The sequence below is a fragment of the Rhipicephalus microplus genome, chromosome 2 (genome assembly GCF_043290135.1).
Source record: "Rhipicephalus microplus isolate Deutch F79 chromosome 2, USDA_Rmic, whole genome shotgun sequence".
Classification (NCBI taxonomy): Eukaryota; Metazoa; Arthropoda; class Arachnida; order Ixodida; family Ixodidae; genus Rhipicephalus; species Rhipicephalus microplus.
The window spans coordinates 212,555,935-212,572,523 of NC_134701.1; the positions used below are offsets into that span (position 1 = coordinate 212,555,935).

The 16,589-nt window shown below is 45.1% G+C and overlaps 1 protein-coding gene across 1 annotated transcript in view; it reads right to left on the bottom strand.

Annotated features, from left to right (window-relative positions):
- CARPB (Carbonic anhydrase-related protein B) overlaps window positions 1-16,589 on the bottom strand; it is a 206,795-nt gene that overhangs the window by 99,319 nt on the left and 90,887 nt on the right. The gene's annotated exons all lie outside the window — the stretch shown is intronic.

Consider the following 16,589-nt stretch of genomic DNA (forward strand, 5'->3'; position numbering starts at 1 on the left):
TTCTTCAAATCTTCGAACACGCTTGAGCTTCGCCTTCAGTATAGTGGAACACGACAGCGCCAAGGAGCGCCATTCGAAGCACGTTGTCGTTCACTTCTCATGCTTCTATTATCCGTGGACATCTCAACCGTGTCGCGAAGAAATAAACGTTTGTGTTTATAATATTGGCCTCTTTAAACTGAGCTAGAAGGCGTACACTGATTTGTTGTTGATGATGATGTTGATGATGCTCTTTGGATGATTTGGCACCTACCCACACACAGGTGTCAGCCAAGAGTCGGGGCGGTCTTGGAGACTGGATTTATTGCTATTAATATTTTAAGTGCTAATATAGGTTACCGATGCAAATATATGGTAGCGTTAATAAAGATGGATCATAATTTCAGCTCACACTTTTTTGTGTTACCTCCCAAATGACCAAAGATCTATTGTAAAATTATTAGCGGTTGATATAACTAGTAAATCTTCACTTCTTTACTAGTAAATACAAGAAAGGTTATAGTTTCTGTCTCGTTCCAAAAGGATCAATGAGGGTCCGCTCTGTGCGTATATAAATTAAGAATTGGGACTCTGCATTGCATTCTGGGTATTGCTGGGATCACAAGCTCGTCTTATAAGACAGCAGCGACATTGTTTTTTTTTTTTCATGTAAGGTAACTAATCGGTGGCTAACACACTTATTCTTCAGCTTGTCAATGTAATACGCTTCCATTATCTCTCTCAAGGTTCGGTTACGATGTCTATAATTTACTGTGGTGTTAATAATACAAGGCGTACATGCACACTCATTGCAGTGCAGCTCTAAATGTGTAGTAAGGCATCTTTTCAGACTCGACTTATATGTTCCCTTAGCCTCGTGTTAATACATCGGCTAGTGTAGGTCAAATGCAAGTTTTGGCCTGATATTTGTTACATCACGTTTTTTTTTTTCGTTCACAACCAACGCCGCCGACGCCGGAATTCGTGTAATACGGTCTTTAAACACTCTTGCGTTGAACCAATATGTTCGGTGAATCGAGACATGCATGACGGCAGTCCAAGAAACGAAAATAAGCAAACATAAAACATCCGCAGGAATGTCTTAGATGAACGAGTCGGCACACGTGTCGTTTCGTTTCATTTCATTTGTTTCTCTCCCAAAAGCGAACACTTTTCACAAGTCAAGCGACGAAGGGCAGCGGCGCCTTGGGCGTGATTTCAGCAAAGAACTCGCTTCGGCTTCTCCTCCGTGAGTTGGTTCGCAAGGAAAGATCAACACCGGCCGAAGGCCACTGGAGCTCGGCTTTAAACCGGGCCACGCAAAACCAATTTGCCACGCACTGCAATCGGGAACTCGTTCATTCGACGGGCTCCCAACCCGAAACAGACCTCCAACCACCTTCCTTTCCTTTGGGTTTCTTTCTTTCTTTCTTTCTTTCTTTCTTTCTTTCTTTCTTTCTTTCTTTCTTTCTTTCTTTCTTTCTTTCTTTCTTTCTTTCTTTCTTTCTCTCTTTCTCTCTTTCTTTCTTTCTTTCTTTCTTTCTTTCTCTCTTTCTTTCTTTCTTTCTTTCCCTGCACTCACGCCGCCCTCTGCCATCCCTGCTTCCGTCAACCTCGGTTCCGCGTCGTCGCGGACTCATTTTCGGCCTACGACCAGCAGTTAATCGGACGCTCTTTTCTTTCTTCCTTTTTTTAACACTCAGCACCACGCGCTTTGCCTCTTTGTACGTCTCATCAAGTACACCTTCGTCAAGGAGCTAGCTCCCTCACCGAGTCGTCACTCTTGTAAACTGCGAGAGGAGGATTGAAGTCATAAAGAAGGAAGAAGCAATTTTATCAAGGCTCCGAGCGAAAGAATAGATCTATGCTTGAAAAAAAATCATGAAAGGGAGAAGTAGAGACAGTGAGAAAGCCGGCGGACGAAGCCCGTAGTGCGGGCACGTGGTCTTGGCCCAGTTTGGTATGCCGCCCAACGCGGCAAGCGCAGATTGCTCGGCGGCAAGGGAGCGCGCCCGGAAGAAGCGGCCCCCTCGCCGGTGTACAACTATACTTGCGCATTGGCTGCCGTTTTCTCGGCCGCAGAAGGCAATAGATGTGGCTGCGGTGGCGGAACACAAAAGGCTTCTCACGCTGCCGGACGTCGGGTGGCCAGGACGGGACATTAGGCCAGGCCGACGCGGTTAAACGGTGCCATCCACGGCGGTGTGCGATCGGTGTGCATTGCGGTTCTGCACGGTCACCGACTCGATTAGAAGTAGAGAAAGGTAAAAGCTAAAATAGAGAGAGTTAAGTGATGAGGTCGGCGGGTGCCACTTTTGCGGGGAGATTCGATCGCCATTTCACGCGGATGCCGTGTGGAATTCGAAAGAAGGGGGTCTGGTGGGCTGTAATAGATACATATACAAAAAGGCGACTCGCTCGATTTTTTCAGGGACTTTTCCTCGCTTTTTTTCTCCCGTTTATTTATTTATTTTTTGTCTCGCGGAAGTCACTTGACCTCAGTTGACAATGGAATGAGGAACAATATGGGGTAACATGTGTAACTTCCGGTTATTCACCAAGCCTATTAGTCGCCTGTAATGGTATTGGCTCTTGTCTGAGCGATTGCATCTTTGTTTCTGAGTTGGCAGTGTTCTATGTGCGCATTGCGTGGAACGGCGGTGACGCTGTCACTTTGATTCCATTGAATAGTAATAAACATCTGTTTTGAAGTAAAGGTGAATATTTCCGATAGGTTTATTCATCAACTGCGGGCCGAAATGGGAAGAAAAGCGTTACGATAACAAGAGACGTCTAACGCTCTTTTAATAGTACATAGTCGTGAGGCACCATTGTACATGAGGCACCATTGTATATTAATAGTACATGAGGCACCATTGTATATTGTTCCACGCTTGTCTACACAAAACGCGAAATAACTGGGGCTATGCGTAATAGAAACCACAGTCTAATTCGGTATATAAGCTGAGACGAAACAGAGATTGGTTTGTTCCGTGACATCAAATTTGCTTTTCAATGCCCCCGTTTTTTTCTTGGTTTTTTTTTTCGAGGTTACTTCGTTTCGAAGTCTTCCAACCACGCTCTCGATTCTTTTTGGCTTCCATGCCGCCACCCATAAATATCCCTCGTCTCTCTCGTAAATCTTCTAACCGATATTCCGGGGACATGGGAGATATCTTAAAAGCTCGTTCTCTGCATCCTCGTGCAATCTAAACGTGGCAAGTAAAATATCGGACGCATTCTGACGGTCGCTCCGCGTTCGGCTGTGCCTTGTAAGCTGTTTTTTTTTCTTTCCTTCAAACGCCCGGTGCAGTAGATCTATCGAAATGGGCATTTCATCGCTTCACTCTTGTTTCATTTTCGCACTTTTTTCTAGTCTGGCGCTGATATATTTCTTGAGAGCTTGGAGTCTTTATATAACACCTTCATTATGTTAAGTACATCGTTTTCACACCCACTATTTTTGTTTTACTCGAGCGTGTTGATAATTAAATTCGGAGGTTTCGCGTTTCATAACAACGACGTAGTTGTGAGGTATACCCTGCTCTTTGAGACTCTGGAACAGTTTAGTCTACCTGCGGGTCCTTAACCTCCGCACGCACATTCTTAAGACATGAGGGAGGGGGGGGGGAGCATGTAAACGTCGCGCCATCTATCGGCTGCAGCACCGATGTCCTGTCATAACAGAATGTTAAATAGGTGAAAAAAAAACCATATCTCTAGAAAAAAGCTGGTTACAAGAACTACGCCGGGTTATAAGCATGAGAGACTCGCTGGAACATCATGTTAAAATTGCAGTATTGTATACGGCGAAGCGTCGCTTCTCAGGACCATTGAACGCCGCCCATTAAAAAGACACGAGGCTGCATTGTAAATTACTAAAAAAAAATTGGGGAAGCTACCCAGTTTGTAGTGCAACATGGTTTTTTCGTAATGTTCAAATAAGTGTCTCCTGTGGGGAACTGAAAGCCGTTTTCGATAACCTTTTCTCGTCAGATACTACTTTTTCACTTTATTATTATTATTATTATTATTATTATTATTATTATTATTATTATTATTATTATTATTATTATTATTATTATTATTATTATTATTATTATTATTATTATTATTATCTTGCCAACTTCCCGTTCAGTCATGGGCGCTGTCGCTGTCAGGGCATTTCGAGAACGGTCGGCGCCGCCATGGTGGAGGCCTCTCACCCGGTTTTTAAGAACACGGCTCAGAAGCCCGAAATTTGAATGCTTGCACTGCGTCTGTGGTCTACACGCATGATGTCGTGACCAATGCCCCATTGTACCCCACGCCTAAGAATGGTGCAGTCTTAGCTGCCCCATTAAGAAGATGAGGTTGAATTCGGGCGTCCCTGAGCCTGGTCAGAATCACTCCTCGATACTGTATCACGCAGTCAACATAAAGACGCCGTGATAAGGGGTCTGTGACTTCGACGCCACACCGATGAGCATCCGATTCTATCCCTGCCGCGACTATGTAGCCATCCGAGTAGGGCCGGAGGGTACCCTTCTCGGGTACCCTTAGGCCCTACTTTGCAGGCAACGTTGGCGTAAATTGCAGGCAACGTACCCTACTCGGGTACCGCAAACGTTGCCTGCAATTTTAAAGAATGCTCTCGATGTGCCAAATAAAATTGTGTAATCCTACTATATATACCACATAGGTGTTTTACAACGGAACATGCCAAAGTATAAATAACTGACTTTCACTTTTGAGTGCGTCGTACAATTACTCAAGGTGTTTCCCGGAAAGAAGCTTAGGAGGCTCCACACACATCTTGTATTGGGAACGGGTTTCAGACTGAAGGAACGTTTAATATCCCGTCACCGAAAAACAGCGTGCGCTCGCGCAGTGACAGCACCGCTGCTGCTGCTGCCTATCCTCCTAGGCAGCCAGATTCGAAAGTCTCGCTCGGTTATCCATCACGGCCCGGCGCCGAGCGCAGCAGCTCGGTTGCTTCGACGGCTTCCGCTAAGCTTCCTTCGGCTCCGCAGACGTCAGTAAGTACAGTTGGCTGCGTGGCACGACGAAGACGACTGCAGGCTCTACTCGAAGGGGGGCGTTGTATTTTGCGTGGACCCAGGGCAAAATGATTAATCTCCACTTCTACGGCGCCATCTATGGGTGCCGCGCCATCGCCGAGACCCGTCAACGTTGGCGCGAGTCAGTCGTCAAACCGGGCGGTGAAAAAAAAAAAGAGAAAACTACGAAAACAAAGTTTGCAACTGTCGTAAAAACAAGCGGAATGTGTTCTTGTCCATGGTTCCCTGCTTTGTTGCTTCGTAATGTCTAGTTACATTTTTTTATGTCTACTTTGAGGAAGAAAGAGCGAGTGCTTTGAGTAACAGGGGAGTTCGAAGGATATTTATGGACGGCAATTTCTCTTGCATTGTTCTATCGGTAGCGTATAGTGTACGCTGTACGTAAATGCATTAATACTGCTACGCGTTGGCTACGCCAAGTGTGGTATACGTGCACGGCAGATGAAAACCTCGTTGCTGGCACCTCAACGATCGGAGCTCGCCAGAAAATAATTTTGCTTGTCGGTGACCTGCCTCTGTATAGTGTGTTGCAGTCGTGTTATTTGTCACGAAGGGAAGTTTGGTCGCCAGTGACAGGGATAGCTGTTCGAGGTATATTAAACTACTCCGTGGCCCCGCCGCGGTGGTCTAGTGGCTAAGGTACTCGGCTGCTGACCCGCAGGTCGCGGGTTCGAATCCCGGCTGTGGCGGCTGCATTTCCGATGGAGGCGGAAATGTTGTAGGCCCGTGTGCTCAGATTTAGGTGCACGTTAAAGAACCCTAGGTGGTCGAAATTTCCGGAGTCCTCCACTACGGCGTCTCTCATAATCATATGGTGGTTTTGGAACGTTAAACCCCACATATCAATCAATTAAACTACTCCTTGATCGGGAACAAACGGGGGTTTCAAAGGACAATAAAGTGAAGCAATTAATTGACTGAGATTGATAAAGACACTCTGAGAACCCTAATGTATCTGTTAATAAGCTTCATCGTATGCATGCTAATTAATAGAGAAGAAAATCATGGTCAAAGTTTAGTTTTACATCTCGAGCCTCAATTTCCACGTGGGACGTCATGGATTTCAAGCTGTATTTTTCACATTTCGGAAACATTGGCTCGATGAAATTTCATGAAACTTGATATGCTATGTCTACGACCTCCTCGAAGTGGGATGAGCATCGTTTTTACCCATTAGCAACTACATATGACCAAGTACGTCGTCAAGATTTATGGCGTCATAGAGTTAGGTTCTAGAATTCCGAGATGACGCTGCGAACCGCATTCTCTCTTCCTGTGTTTTCTCGCTGACCAAGCATGACCAAGCACGGCGGAAACGCTGTAGGCCCGTGTGCTCAGATTTGGGTGCACGTTAAAGAATCCCAGTTGGTCGAAATTTCCAGATTCTTCTATACTACGGCGTCTCTCATAATCATATGGTGCTTTTGGGACGTTAAACCTCACATATCAATCAATCGTCTTCTCATGATTAGTAATGTTTTGGTACTGCGAAATTGTAATCCACTAATTAAAACTCTTTGTTGGCTTAATTGGTGATTCGTCATAGTGTAATTTTGCGCAACTCGGTAATCCCTTGAAACGCTCACACATTCTCACCGTCTTCCACGCGATAAGCACACACCACACGACCCTTCTCGTGTGGAATGTGAATGTGTGAATGTGTGAATGTGCGACCCTTCTCGTGTGGAATGTGTGAATGTGTGAGTGTTTCGAGGGATCACCGAGTTGTGCTAAATTACTTAACTTACTAAGTAACCTAACTTACAGTAACTTACTAAGGCACTAAAAATTGTTTTTTCCCCTTCAGTGTTTCTTTTGAGGACAACATAGTCAAAATCAAGATGAACAAGCGGGCATGGAGGGTCATGTTGCGAGAAGACAAGGATTACCGCACAGCGTGGCTACAGCAAGCACAGGACTGGGTTTAAGTAGAGAAACCTAGAATAGACCTTTACTTTGGAGTGGGAATAGTTAGACCGATGATGACGATTTCGATAATTTGGCATAACAGTCGAGGTAAACAAAAAAAAATGAGGAAGCACCTGTGGGAAACGGTTACGAATTGAACTGGAATCCGAACTAAGAAAGCGACACCATGTACTTGGTTCATTGGCAGGCATTTAAGAATCGCGTGTATAACGCGAACATCGCTACATGCGGAGCGCTAGAGAAATGTTATATCATGCAGGGGCTTGACTAACCACTTAAATGCACTTAACACACAGAAAGAAAAACGAAGTGCAAAGTTTTTTTTTTTTATGTACGTGGAGCAGGTATGTACGTGTGTGGTCTCGCATTATTGAAGAAAAAAAAGAAAGAGAAATGTCGACAGGCTGCTAATTTCTAAACTGACACTGTATATTGGTGGTCTATGATCACATTACTCGTATGCGCCCGCATCGCGCAAGGCTTAATGTCACGCATGATCATGCGTGACATCGGCCTATGCAACTTTGGTATAGATCCCATTATTGAAACAGCTAGGAGAGCTAAAAAACGTAGGTGGCTAGATGGACGAATAGATAGACAGATATGGTTAAAGCCGCCGAAGTTCGCTAAGAAATTTAAAAAAAAAACGTCCTTCGGCTCGTTCATCAATGGCATCGTAGTGCTCAGACCTACGGTGTATACTTTAAACAGAGCATTCATGTACACCCACAGTCTCATATTGTACCTTTTCGTTTGAACACTTTTTTGTATGAAGTGCTCTTCTATACGTTACTGGTAATAAAATAACAACAATGCGTGACTGATTCGACTCTTTCATACGTAGAACGGGAGGGAGGGACGTGTAGCAACCCTGGTAATGCCACACACGTGCTACGATGAGCTGTAAATTACGAGAAGTAAAATTAATGCGGGATAACTGGGAGCGCAACAATGGTAACTCAAACCGTACAAGCTTCCAAATTACCCGCTTCACTAAACATGATCGTGGAAAAAAGGAAGAGCAAAAAATATCTACTGTTTCTTTGACAAACAAAAAAGAAACGGTTAGGCCATTCGAGGACGGCCCAACTATGTCAGCCGAAGGTCATGGAAGAAAACGACCCCCTTATATTGGAACGTACCCCCTCCTAAACAAGGGGATTTCCGGAGGACAAAGGACAAGCCTTCGAGATAATGGCAACAGCCGATGAACGCTATAGGTGAAAGCACCTTCAGTTACCTGAGCTCCGCGCTAGAACAATAGGACCATATATATCCGTCACTCTTTCTTTCTTTATCCCCTTTGATGAGCAGTCTATGCGCGCGTCGTCTTCATCTTCTACTTCTTTTTAAATTTTTTTCCTTCCTCTTCTTAACGGCGGACAAAAGAAGCACTCTGTTCGCTAAACTCGAGAGTAACCACTTCCTTATTTTTTTATTTTCTGTGATTTTCAAACATTGGCCGTTCTTCGTGTGCTCACCCTGTCATACTTCCATGATACATTCTTCCACCCCTTCTCTCCGGGTTTTGTTTTATACCTCTACGAAACAAAAAAAGCATAAACCAGAAGCTCAAATAAAGTGCACTCGTTGGGGGACCAAGAGACGGTGCCGCGGACAAAAGAAACCCAAGCTTCCGTTGCTACTATATAACTGCAGATGCGGTTTCCAGAAATAGAAAGAATGGGGGAGGTGGTACGATAGAAGTATAGAGAGGGGAAGTTTTCAGCTCATTAAACCGCCTGTACCCACCTCCCCCTACAGCTCAAACTGCACAGTCAAGACATCCGCTCGTTAACAAACCTCAGTGGCAATTAAGACGCAGGCCCGGGAAAAACTTTTTCTACCGAGCTCTTCCCTACTACCCTTTCCACACCTTTCGTTTCGCGCAACACTGCTTCCCCAACCCGCTTCCCGCTCCTCTCCACCGCGAAATCGCTCGCCAACGCGCTTCCTCCATGCTCCCTAGCGTCCCTACTCTCCCTACCAACCCTATCCTCAGTCTGTCATTTCCCCTCCATTCTCTCCCTACACACCTTCCCTCGCTTCGTCATCTTTTCTTGGGGAAATAACAAGAAGAAAGTAAAACCCAATAGACGCACGATGCGTGGAAAAGGAGGGAGAAAGAAGGCAGTTAGAAGTAGAGAAGCGGGCGAGAAGGATGCGAACGGGATTGCCGATAAAAAAAAAAGGAGCGGGGAGGGGGAGGATCTCTCTTCGTCGTCGACTACTCATTACTGGGCCGTTATTAAGCTCGTATTATTAATTATAACGTAAACGACATTACCCTCCAACACGCGCTGATGGCGCGGGGTATACTCTCAAGGAGCGCTTGCAAGAGTGTCTTTACTTATTTGTCTGCCTCTCAGGCGTCGCGCTTTTTGTTTTCGTTCTTTTTTCTTCTGTAGATGACTGGCCGGTGTGCCGCGGAGATAGAGAAACGTAGCGAAACGGGAAGTGGCTTTCCAGATACAGCAAAAATGAAGCATTAAAAAGTAAAGGAAGTTAACCTCTGAAGCCCCTGTTCTTTTTTTTTTCTGGGTGAAGATATCGTAACCGCGGGACGTCATAAAACAGTGCGGAAGTGTTGACGTAAGGGTAATAATAAAGCCCAGGAGTTTCCGTTGAGACGCACACAAATCACGGGTTGTTACGCAACAACACGCGAATAAATTAGGCGTGAAGTCGTGAATGAGTTTGTTGGTTCGCTTCCTGGAGTTTCATGAGAAGCGGTTTCTTTTCATTCGTGTCTTAAATACAGAGAGAGAGAGAGAGAAAAAAGTAAACGTTTATTTGAAACAGTGCCCCGAGCAATGCCTGGTGTCACCCTGAGGTGGGACGGCTCCTTAGTCCAGGAACCTTCTGGCTTCTACTGCCCTCTTGGCCATGGCGACGAGTTGTTGCTCTTCCAGGTTCTCGAGGGCGAGCTTCGCCTCCCACGTTTCGGTTAGGTCTTCGTTCGTCCGTCCTGGTTCGTTATCAGTCGTGTGTTGTTGCAGATTACGTCTGGCAATACACTGGCATGCAAGAAGCAAGTGCGCCAGGGTGTCTTAAATACATGTACATGAAATTACCTTTGGTGGAGTGGTTGGCAACTTTCCGTTAATTCAGGTCAGTCATGGCCAATGAGACATGAACGAATATGCAGTGGCAGATGAGAGATTTTAAGAATATTCGGCAAATTATCTGTTTCACAGTAAAAGAGACAGTCTTCATAGTACCGCTTGATATTTCTGGAGTCAGCTTTCTGCGTACATCTGGCGTCAGATTGCCGAGTGCGTGATTATCATGCTTACTGTCCCCCCTCCACAAAAAAAGTGAAGGCGATAAGTAATAATTATCCGACACAAAATATACGTGTCCTTCGAGATTTATTGGTAGCTTTCATGCTGTGCTGATGTATTTCTGGTGCTTTTCATAGAAACGTAGGACGTATTTTCTTTCTGCATGGTTGACGTCATCGCCTGCACCAAACAATACCATTCGTCCATCTCCCTCATTTCATCCTTTATAGTGCCACTTCTTTGCTCTACTATTGTCATCCTCCTCCTACTGAATATGCCAGGCCTATATGCGTTCTGGATCGGCTTATAGCGTTACAAGATAACGGTTTCATATGATACACACGACAGTGCCATCACGCGGCAACGTTGACAGCGTTGCCAAAACACACCGTAATGACCAGCTTTCGAGGTACGTTGAGCGTCTTACATTGCGTGTTTCTACCAAAATTTAGGTCACCAACAGTTCGCATGACAGAATGTCGTCCTTTTCTTTTTCTCTCGCTCTCAAATTAACCCTATGTACCTCGTTAGCGCTTCCTTGTTTTTGTGGCACCCCTTTAACACCACTGTCTACCTCAACCTACTTATTTCGCTAGGCACATACTTAAAACGCAGCTTTCGGAGTCTGCCCGTGATTATTGATTGCCGGGGTCCCTGTAAACATAAGCCAGCAGCAGGCCAAAAAAAGTTGAGACTTTGAGTTTCGTTCGCTACCTCAATTAGCAGCTTGAGAGCGGGCTAATAATAACGTATTCTGCAATGCTTTTCACTTGTCTTCTCCGCATAATAGCGGTCCCGGTGTGTTGTTTGTGTGTGTGCGTGCGTGTGCGTGCGTGCGTGCGTGCGTGCGTGCGTGTGTGTGTGTGCGTGCGTGCGTGTGTGTGTGTGTGTGTGTGTGTGTGTGTGTGTGTGTGTGTGTGTGTGCGTGCGTGCGTGCGTGTGTGTGTGTGTGTGTGTGTGTGTGTGTGTGTGTGTGTGTGTGTGTGTGTGTGTGTGTGTGTGTGTGTGTGTGTGTGTGTGTGTGTGTGTGTGTGTGTGTGTGTGTGTGTGTGTGTGTGTGTGTTTCAGATAGTGAGACGGAGAGAGGGCACTCTTCAACAGGTTAAGTACGGTAGAAATGGCTAGGGTAATTGTTCACAGCGGAACAGATCTACCCAGCAGTTATGCTGTCGATCCTAGCGCGAAAGTGCGTCATTCGGAACAGATGATACATTGGTAATGCGAGGCTACACTCGCGCTCCGAACATCAATCGCAAGACGAGCGTCCCGCTCTGCGCAGACAACCGAGTGAGTTCCGTCCGCGTAACTTGGATCTCGGAGTTGTTATGATATATTATTTTTTTATCGTCGATTCGTCGCGTGCAGAATCCGATGGACACGCCATGTCATGGAGCACTTCGCAAGTGAACCGAACGCGCACTAGTGCCACGGGCATCTTCGTTAGCCTCGTTAACGACACGTCGCGTTGATGACTGGTTTTTTGGGCGTTGGAGCGGAAAGAGCGTGGCCCGGCTGTCGAGTGCGGTTCATCGCTCAGCGTATGTCGCGATGCCGTTCGCGTTATGCGTGTTGAACTCACAGCCCGGTGAATGATGACAGTATAGGGGTTAGGGAAGGCCTCTAATTTTGTTACTCACAATTACATGAAGCAGAAATAAAATTAAACACGCGAAAGTAGGCGTGATATTTGTGTTACACTTGCTTGAAATGTAGGAACAGTATTATTTCAAATTGTATCTTAAACTACTGTGCGACTAGTGTAGACGAAAATGCTCTTACCATATGTTCTTTGTCAGCGAAAGTTACTTGAGTAACACCGTAATTTTTCATGGGCTGTTCTTGGTAATAAGCGTGAACTCCCCCGAATTCACTTCCGAGGCAGTGATGTCAGTCACACTTTGTATTACCGTTAAACAGTCCAGAAACGAGGCAATGCTTACCATTCAAAATGTCGATATATAGGTGAGGGTTCCAAGTAGCGGCAGCATGATATATTTACCTATACTACATTTGAGTAATGCTCCAAACTAATTTTGGGTGGGTCATTTACCTTATTTACCTGGCACGATTTGTCACTTAACAAAGATCTGTTTGCAATCTTTCCATTACAGTATGCCGGGGCAGTCTGCACTGTATCATGCCGTATCCATTTTTCGTGTAGCTTATTTTTCAAAGCGAAGCATTTTTTAGCGAACTTCGGCGACATTGAGCGTATCTATCTATCTATCTATCTATCTATCTATCTATCTATCTATCTATCTATCTATCTATCTATCTATCTATCTATCTATCTATCTATCTATCTATCTATCTATCTATCTATCTATCTATCTATCTATCTATCTATCTATCTATCTATCTATCCGATTACGACTTTTAGCTGTCCTGGCTGTTTGGATAATGGTATCAATACCAAACTTGGCATGGCATAACATGACTGCATGACGAGCATATTTGACTAGTCATAACATGTAATCATGAGATGGCTGTCATGAATGTCATGATTTACATTTCATGGTCTTGCTGCTCTTGCGGTGGTTTCGTTCATATGGCATGTTGCAAAACTGCTGTGGTATGACATGATTGCATGGTGAACACAATTGAAAGACCCTAACAGGAAAATCATGATATGCGTGTCATGTAACATGACTACATGCCACACTCTTGATGCACTCGCAACCATTTCCTCAGTGTAACATATACGAAATTTGGTATCACGGTACGTGAATGGATGACGAAGGTATGTGACTGGCGCAAACAATAATTATGAGATTCGTGTCATGTAACAACGTGACTACATGCCATGCTCATGATGCGCCGGCGGCCTTTCCGCTAGATTCACTTATACGAAATTTGATATAACAGGGCGTCAATGGATGACGAATGTATGAGACTGGTGCAAACATGATTAACACGACATGCGTGTCATGTAAACACATGACTACATGCCACGCTCATGATGCGCTCGTGGCAGTTTCGTTAGCGTCACATATACCAAATTTGGTATTACGGTACATGAATGGAGAACATAAGTAAATGACACATCCAAACATGATAATCCTGACATGCGTGTCATGTAGCAACATGACTACATACCACACTCATGGAGCGATCGTGGCCGTTTTGCTAGTTTCACATGTGCCAAATTTGGTATTACGTGACGTCGGTGGATGACGGAGGTATGTGACTGGTGCAAACAATATAGTCATGAGATGCGTGTCATGTGACAGCATGACTACATGCCACAGTCAAGGTGCCAATACACTTCATCGTGACACGGCGCGCATGTGCGCCGGCGTTCGTTTCGTCGCGTCACGCCGGCGTTGCCAAACCAGTCGCCGGTCCCGCCATATACTCGCAGGCGCGCACCGCGCTGCGTTGCTTTGAAGCATGCGTGTTTCAGCTCGTCCGGCGTCCCTCCGTAACGAAAAGAGACAGGCGCAGTGCTGTCTGGGCAACGTAGTGGGTGTGAAATTCAGCATGTCGCATTTCGCGCCGGTTGGCATCGGGCCACGCCTACAGACGCTGGTCGCGCCGGTCGTGCCTGGCGTTAGACTATGGAGTTTTCAGGTATGTTTTGCTAACGTATAGCGTCGCTGTGCCCAGCGTGCGCGCGCGTCAACGTTACGTTTGAGTATATTGGGCCCTTCATGATGCACTCGCAGCCGTTTCGCTAGCTCCACATATACCAAATCTTGTGTTACGTGACGTCAATGGATGACGAAGTATTTCTTTATTCATTGTTCATCAGATACCCCGCAGCGCCCGAAGGCGTTATAGCAGGGGGGATACATCAATAAATGACGTACATCACCGTTCACACACACAATACAACTTTGTTCACACATAAATAACTGAAATACATTTTCGTTCACACACATACTAGAATTTTGTTCACACATCAATACATCTTCGTTCAGGTTACAACACGGGTTTACAGCAGTGAATAAAATGCACCTTCGTTCCCACTATGTACTTACTTGCATTTCAGTTAGCCTGTTCCACTGTTTAATCGTTCTAGGAAAAAATGAGCTGGCATACATGTTCGTTTTAGCTGGGTATTCCCGAATTGCGCAACTATGATCAAAACGTTTTGAAGTGTAATGAGGGTTGTGTAGGTATATTTCTCTATTAATTCCAGTTTTATTGTAGTAAATGCAGTAAAGAAATTTCAATCTCTGCTTCTGGCGGCGGTCAGAAAGACACTCCCATCCTAGCTCAGCCTTCATTGCAGTGCTGCTCTCCCTCCTTCCGTACCGTCCCAAGACGAACCCAGCAGCACGATTTTGTAATTGTTCTAGAGCAGCAATGAAGGTTACCTCGGCGGGGTCCCACACCACACAACCGTATTCTAAGATAGGTCTGATACAAGTAGTGTATGCCATACGTTTTAAATTCACATGCGAACATCGCAGGTTTCTTTGAATGAAATTTAAGGCCTTACCAGCTTTGGCTATGTGAGTATGAACCTGAGGCCTCCATGAAGATTCAGATGATAGTATTATACCTAGGTCCTATTATGTACTCTCTTGTTTCAACTGTACATTTTAAGATGGTACTGTGACTGAAATGGTTTCATCTTCTTGGTAAATGAAATATGTACACACTTTGTTATATTCAAATTCATTTTCCATTTGACACACCAGCTATGAATGAGCGATAGGTCTTTCTGAAGTTCTAATACATCATTGTGATCAAAAATTTTTCTGTACACAACACAGTCATCCGCAAACAACCGTATAGAAGATGAAATTCCTGCAGAGATATCATTAACATAAATTAAAAACAATAGCGGACCCAGGATGGAGAGTTGTGGGACCCCTGAGGTAACATCGGTGTATTCGGAGCATTTTCCATTCAGTACTACGGTTTGTGTTCTGCCCCGCCGCGGTGGTCTAGTGGCTAAGGTACTTGGCTGCTGACCCGCAGGTCGCGGGTTCGATTCCCGGCTGCGGCGGCTGAATTTCCGATGGAGGCGGAAATGTTGTAGGCCCGTGTACTCAGATTTGGGTGCATGTTAAAGAACCCCAGGTGGTCAAAATTTCCGGAGCCCTCCACTACGGCGTCTCTCATAATCATATGGTGGTTTTGGGACGTTAAACCCCACAAATCAATCAATCAACGGTTTGTGTTCTTTAGGAAAGGTAACATTCGATCCATTTAAAAACGGTCTTATAATGCTGGTGTAGTATAATACTGGTGCAAACATGATAATCAAGACACGCGCGTCATGTTTGAACATGACGACATACCACGTCCATAGAGTGCTCGCGGCTGTTTCGCTAGGTTCACATACATTAAATTTGGCATCATGTGATGTGAATAGATGACGAAGGTAAACGACACATCCAAACATGATAATCATGACACGGAAGTCGTCTACGGCATAATTTACTTTCACCTCGTAATGTTGTGGTGATTTTAAAGTAATATATCAACCTTCCTCATTCGTGCTTCGCATATAATCGATTCCCACTGTACGTGGGATCTGCCTTTTTTTTTGTCTTCACACGGACGTGAAGTGGTGATAACCCTTGAGGTCTCATTGACTAGTGCTAAATAGATTTACGGCAAAAATATACAGTCATTCAACCCTCAAATGTTAGTAGATATAACCCCATTAATCCGTAAATCTTTATGGAGAAACCATGAAAATAACAATAAAAATTAGGACCATACAAGAAAAGGCACCTACAACTATGCATGCCATTGTGTAATTAAGTTTATAAGGGGGGCAGATATCACTTTTGTTTTCTCATTTACGTCAAGTCAAGCTGTCTCGTTCTTGGGACGACTCACACAACTTGATTCACCCCTTGGCGTCTTCTAGTTATTACAACAATTCCTGTCCTCTTGTTTGTCCCCGTTTACATCTCTGTAGATATACTTGCCACTTAAACAGGGTAGCAAGCCAACATGCACGCATGGCTAAGCTTTCCAATTTTCCGATCTCTCCATTCAGACTCAAAGGTTGCTTCTGACCAACAACTCTTGAAGACACACAGCACCACTTAGTTCCCCAACATCGCTCTTCTACCAACTTCTAGCGACATGCTTTTGACACGCTTGAAGAATAGACCTGTCTAAGTGTATCAGCCAGACCGCTTTCTATATTTCCCTCGGCACTATATTCCACTCTTGCTTTCGCGCGCCGATGCGTTCGCGCTTTCTAGCGCCGAGAACGGCGACCCTATGCGATTGTTTCTCAACTTCATCCCAGCGTACGAAGGGGGCTTTTAGCCGCTCCAGCTGCCACGAGAATAACGACGTAGCAAATTGCCCCGCCAGCACTCGACAACGTGATCCTGCCACTAGCAGACAGACTGCGCTGAGAAGG